The sequence below is a fragment of the Procambarus clarkii genome, unplaced genomic scaffold (assembly GCF_040958095.1).
Source record: "Procambarus clarkii isolate CNS0578487 unplaced genomic scaffold, FALCON_Pclarkii_2.0 HiC_scaffold_1386, whole genome shotgun sequence".
In the NCBI taxonomy this organism is placed as follows: Eukaryota; Metazoa; Arthropoda; class Malacostraca; order Decapoda; family Cambaridae; genus Procambarus; species Procambarus clarkii.
Genome location: NW_027190414.1, coordinates 8,598 through 15,465, shown reverse-complemented (window position 1 = coordinate 15,465; position 6,868 = coordinate 8,598). Strand labels below are relative to the sequence as shown.

The 6,868-nt window shown below is 42.4% G+C and overlaps 1 non-coding gene across 1 annotated transcript; it reads left to right on the top strand.

The window, feature by feature from the left end:
• The first annotated feature begins 3,378 nt into the window (after window positions 1-3,378).
• On the top strand, window positions 3,379-3,497 carry LOC138362167 (5S ribosomal RNA). The gene has a single exon (XR_011227455.1). It is a non-coding gene; the product is annotated as a 5S ribosomal RNA (ribosomal RNA).
• Window positions 3,498-6,868: the final 3,371 nt, after the last annotated feature.

Here is a 6,868-nt window from a genome sequence, read left to right as displayed (position 1 = left end):
ACTAAAGAACGAAGTAATCTTCGTTGAATGCGACGAAACCACATTGTCAAAGGACCTTTTCCCACCAGACTACGCCGATTACAAACATCAAATGATTACTCGAAGCAAGAAGAAAGAAGAAACACCAAATTGAAGAAGAAGAAGACACCACATGAAGAAAGATTGTTTCCACCTTGAATGCTGAAGCACTGCCACCGCCGCCTTCCAGACCCGCCTCCAAGCCTAGCCAGTTGTTGGGTTGTTTGCAGCATCGACGTATTGTCACGCAGCTGGGTTTAGCCCTGGCACTTTTTCTTCAACTTCAGCATTTCCTCTCACCGACTACTCTTCAGCTGTCCCCACTTCAAGGCTCGCCCCAATGGGCATCTTCTCCTGTATTATTCAATTCATTCAGGGCATTCGTCAATTCGATTCACACAACTACAACACCATGACTGGACGCGGCAAGGGAGGCAAGGGACTCGGAAAGGGTGGCGCCAAGCGTCATCGTAAGGTGCTACGTGACAACATCCAGGGCATCACCAAGCCCGCTATTCGTCGCTTAGCTCGTCGTGGCGGCGTCAAGCGTATTTCGGGTCTCATCTACGAAGAGACCCGTGGCGTCCTGAAGGTGTTCCTCGAGAACGTCATCCGTGATGCTGTAACCTACACGGAACACGCCAAGAGGAAGACCGTCACTGCCATGGACGTGGTGTACGCTCTGAAGCGCCAGGGTCGTACCCTCTACGGATTCGGCGGATAAGAGCTTGGCTAATCCATCGATTCCACCCACCACCACCTCAAAACGGGACCTAATTAGGTCCCTATACTTTTTTACTGAAGGGCTTAATAGACGATAACATAAATTGTTTTGATATCAGCTAGCACATTGGGTCTTATGAAATCTATTTTTTATCCTCGCATGCTTAAAGGGACTCTGATTGGGGGGGGGGGGGGGGGAAGGTTTGTTACGTTATATACTAGCAGAGCAGGATCATTGGTGGGGGGGGGGGGGGGTGTGAGGGGGAGAGAGAGAGAGAGAGATCTTTCCCAACTCTTCCTTTTTACATGAGTGAGCTACCCGTTTTATTCATTTTATCCTTCTCAGAGCTGTTTTGATAGTATCCAAATGATGGTAAATGAAAAGGGAGGACACGAATATCTACCCAGAATTCAGGACTGGCAATCGATATGCATGTTTGAGTGAGAATCTTTTTCTCTCTCAACTTAGGTATACGTTTATGTCGTACCTAAAAGCGAGAACCACACTATTGGGACAAGTATGCAAGGCCCAATTTTCCTAACAAGCACAGTTAATTTTGTTATTTTCGAACATTTCTTTCCAAATTGGTTTATCCAATTAACAGTATTATATTAAGATCATGAATTGCTGGGTTAGGTTAGGTTAGCTTAGCTTAGGTTAGGTTAGGTTAGCTTAGCTTAGCTTGGGTTAGCTTAGGTTAGGTTAGGTTAGCTTAGCTTGGGTTAGCATAGGTTAGGTTAGGTTTGATTACATTTCTATGTTAGATTTAACTCAAATTCAAAACAATTGCCAGTCATTCGGCTTGTTAGTCAACTTGCCTCTAATAGGGGCAATTTGTCTAACAAGACTATTTAGTTTTGTGTGTATATATATATATATATATATATATATATATATATATATATATATATATATATATATATATATATATATATATATATATATATATATTATTATTATTATAGCTTCAAGACTCTGAACCAATATAGAAGCATCAAGAGGAAGTGCTTGTGTTATGGGCCAATAGGCCTTCTGCAGTTACTTCCATTCTTATGTTTTTATTCCCATTGGTTCGTGTTTTATCTTGTGTAAATGTCAATCACCTTACCCAAAACTTTGGTACCATATCACCTCACCCATGTATATATATATATATATATATATATATATATATATATATATATATATATATATATATATATGTATATTATATATATATATATAATATAGATGTATATTATATATATATATATATATATATATATATATATATATATATATATATATATATATATATAATATAGATGTATATTATATATATATATATATATATATATATATATATATATATATATATATATATATATATATATATATATATATATATATAATATACAGAGTAAATCTACCCCAAAAGTAATGATTTATTTGTCTACAAAACTAAACTCTTTTTGGAATCATATGAGGCCCCTCCACTGAGGGGGGAGGCCTGGATGTTTATTGTCATGTGTATTCATGCTGCTTGCATGTCGTCGTTTATTTTGCCTTTGTTGTTTTTTTGACAGCTTTCTTTGCCTTGGGTGGTTTGGGAGATTTTGAAGCTCTCTTTATTTTGGGCTTTTTGTTCCCAACAACAAGCTGCTGCTGCTGCTGCTGCTTCTTTTTCAAGGCTGTAGGTGGTTTGTTGCTTGTGGCGGCTTTCTTGGGAGTTACCACGGCCTTCTTTGCTGCTGTAGATGGTTTCTTGGTTGTGGTGGCTTTCTTGGGAGTTAGAACGGCCCTCTTCTCTGCTACGGCCAGCTTGAATGATCCACTAGCTCCACTTCCCTTGGTCTGAACAAGAATGCCGTCAGCCACTGCTTTCTTGAGAAATCTTCGGATGTAAATGGCGATCTTGGCAGCCTCGACTTTGTTGTTGGCAACAACGTACTTCTTGATTGCTTGTAGAGACGAGCCCTTACGGTCTTTGAGTGCTGCGACCGCGGCTAGAACCATTTGACTAGTTTTCGGGTGAGCAACCTGGACGCGAGGTTTCCTGGTGGTGGCCACCACAGCAGCAGCAGCCGCAGCCTTCTTGGTAGGCTTTGCTTCTACCATGATGATGATGAACCAACCAAGGTGATGAGAGACGCTCAGACAGTCACGGGGGAATGATGCTGCCGCCGCTTGAGCCGAACCTATTTATGTGCCGGCACGGTACAGAAGCTGCAACCTGGCAACTCGTCCACCAATCACGACGGTTGGTTTTACGGCTCCGAAACCTGGATCCCATATCTTCTCTAAAATAGAAGCATTTGTTCATGTTCTTTGTAAAAGTATCATAAAGCAGGACAGATGAGACAAATATCATAAAAACTGAAGAGCAGATGAGCACACACATGTTTGTATTACAAAAGAAAATCCACAAATTCATTAGAAATTGGCAGGGCAGGCTGAGGAAGTAGGTAGATGTAAAATGTCTGTAAATGGCGAAAGAACATAAACCCAAGACTGAATAAACGATGTTAAATATCCATGCCAAGGAGACAAAAATATGTTAGGATACAATTACCATTAAGACACCACAAGCAGGTCCGTATCCTGCCGCGATGACTTAAAAGAGTTGGTTATTAGCCACAATGTGTAGGCAGTCTCATGCCAACGGCCATACCACGTTGAGAACACCGCTTCTCGTCCGATCAGCGAAGTTAAGCAACGTTGGGTTTGGTTAGTACTTGGATGGGTGACCGCCTGGGAACACCAAATGCTGTTGGCAATAATGTTTTTTGTTTTGTTTTGTTTTGTTTCGTTTGTTTTTGTTTGAATGGCTGGCTCCACGGGAAATTCACGGAGTTGTGTGGAATAAGGCCTGGTAAAATGAATTAATATGTATGTCATGTTTAAAACAAACTCGCTTAATATAGATATTGTGTGAGGCTTTATACAAAAACAAACAACCAAAACAAAACATGTTGTATATATATATATATATAGCTTAATCCGGGTTTGAACTCGCAACTCCAAGAATACGCATCACTTATATACACTTTACCACTGGACCACTGCTGCAGGACACTAGCTTGATGCTGAGGTATCAATTTAATGACGTAAATGCCATTTCCACAAATAAATGATAATTAAAAAGTATTTGTATGTACAAATCTTTTCTGTTTAAAAGGCTACAATATCAGTTACTGATATAATTTGTGTTAATGTTTCTATACCCACAAGAAGGCATATTTTTGCTTATATGTAAAGGGTACGGAGAAGGAATCCACAGACCATCATTCCCCTCCCCTTCCCTCCCCCCCCCCCCCCCCCACCCCAACTCCCACCTACTACCACCACCACCACCACCACCACCACCAATCACCACCAATCACCACCAATCACCACCACCAATCACCACCACCACATCTAACCGAAAACCCCCTAACACATCAACCCTCCCCCCAATCAACAGGCGAAATAATAACCCTCAAATGCCTGCCTGCCTGCCTGCCTGCAAGCCAATACTAACGGTCTTCTCAGAAAGAAAATCTCTTTGTATCTGTATTACTTGATGAAATGTATGATTCTAATAATGAAAATAAATTTTGATGTCGGTTGTATGAGCATAATGACCAATATGCACATGATATGAATGAATTAAATAGTGTAGTTTTAAGTAATTAGGTTGTAGACACATTAAGCGGATATGATATTTGACGCGTCCAGAACTGGTGATTTTTGGTTTAGTTTTAAATGCACCACCACCACCACCACCACCACCATTGCTTCCCCAGAGCCTAATTAAGGACCGGTAAAAGGAGTCAATATGTATGTCATCTATAAAACCAAAGAATGAATAAAAAAACACACACAAACCTACATAATAGTATTAGGAAGATTGTATGGCAAAAAAAAAAAAGTATTATTCCCATTGGGTCGTTTGAACTCGCGACTTCCAAAACACCAGCCACACACCTTACAACCCAGCCACCATAGAGTTGGTATAATTGTGCAACTTTAGTTATAAAAGTAAAGTTTTCTCACATTGTATTGATAACTTAAAGGATTTTTTTTTTTTTTGCATGTACAAATCTTATTGTCTGTTCTATGAAAAGGCTTGATGTAAATTATGTATTTTTTGAATGATTGAATTGTAGGCACATTAAGCGGATTCGATATTTGATATATCCAGAAAAGGCGATTTATGTTCAGTTTTAAAATGCATCACCGTTAACGCTAAAGGACTGGTAAAATGACTCGATGTTTGTCATTTTTAAAATAAACACTAAAACAAGGCCCTTAACATATATAATGTTTGAATATAAATTGAATGCATATAAATACAAAGTGGGAGTGGCTGGCTGGCTGGCTGGCTGGCTGGCTGGCTGGCTGGCTGGCTGGCTGGCTGGCTGGCTGGCTGGCTGGCTGGCTGGCTGCCTGGCTGCCTGCCTGCCTGCCTGCCTGCCTGCCTGCCTGCCTGCCTGCCTGCCTGCCTGCCTGGCTGCCTGCCTGCCTGCCTGCCTGCCTGCCTGCCTGCCTGCCTGCCTGCCTGCCTGCCTGCCTGCCTGCCTGCCTGCCTGCCTGCCTGTCTGGCTGCCTGGCTGCCTGGCTGCCTGCCTGCCTGCCTGCCTGCCTTGCCTTGCCTTGCCTTGCCTTGCCTTGCCTTGCCTTGCCTTGCCTTGCCTTGCCTTGCCTTGCCCTGCCCTGCCTTGGCTGCAGCTGGCTGGCTGGCTGGCTGGCTGGCTGGCCGTAAATCAACTCTTAACAACACCACACCACACCACACCATCACTCATCACCCATCACCCACCACCGGCCCCAGTCTCCCAGCCTCTCTTATATACCCGAGCAGGCCCTTTAAATTATTTGAATTGTTGCACTTCGGCCAATGGCAGGCACGATCGCTGCTGCTCAAACATATTCTGGTTCACAAGTATTAATATATATATATATATATATATATATATATATATATATATATATATATATATATATATATATATATATATATATATATATATATATATATATATATTCATGAAACACATTAAAACCTTGATCATTTATTCATTCATTACGTCTAGTGAAGAATTGCTTTTGTTCATTTGTATGATTAAAAATGGATAGAATATGAATTCCTCGCTTAAAGTAAAATATAAAATATATATTGGATTTATATGATTGGTTAATATTCCAAGTGATGCTGAATATCCCCTATAATTTTGTTTTGTTTGTTTGTTATGTACACATTCCAAATGAAATCAATATAAATGTTATTATTAATGTTTGAAAGTTGATTGTCTACTTGAATCTCTCTATTAAAGTGTGTGTGGCTCCGGATGGAGCCTGGTTATGGTATTTGTCGCGGTGGGTGGCAGAAGTGCTTACTTCTTCTCTGTCTTCTTTGGCAAAAGAACTGCCTGAATGTTTGGAAGAACACCTCCCTGTGCAATGGTTACGCCAGACAGAAGTTTGTTGAGTTCTTCGTCGTTGCGGATGGCCAACTGCAAGTGACGTGGGATGATACGGGTCTTCTTGTTGTCACGTGCGGCGTTACCGGCGAGCTCGAGAACTTCGGCAGCGAGGTATTCCATGACGGCTGCCAGGTAGACAGGAGCGCCAGCACCGACGCGTTCGGCGTAGTTGCCCTTACGCAGCAGACGGTGAATTCTGCCCACGGGGAACTGAAGTCCGGCCCTGCTGGAGCGAGACTTTGACTTGCCCTTCACTTTGCCTCCCTTGCCGCGTCCTGACATTGCTGCTGCTGTTGTGGGTTTGTGGTGTTTTAATGCCGGCCCGCAGATCGAGCTTCGTGTTATATACCCCGCTCAGGATCAAGGGAGTCCGCCACTGACCAATCAGCGCGCTCCGCCACGCGACCCGCTCTGAGCTGAGTCGCGAGCGGGATATAAAAGGAAAGCTCGACTCGCGCAAAAGTTCATTATTGTATCGCAACGCCAGCCAGCACGAGCATCATCATGCCACCCAAGGCATCTGGAAAGGCTGCCAAGAAGGCCGGAAAGGCCCAGAAGGCCATTGCCAAGGGCGATAAGAAAAAGAAGCGCAGGAGGAAGGAGAGCTACAGCATCTACATCTACAAAGTGCTGAAGCAGGTCCACCCCGACACTGGTATCTCTTCCAAAGCCATGTCGATCA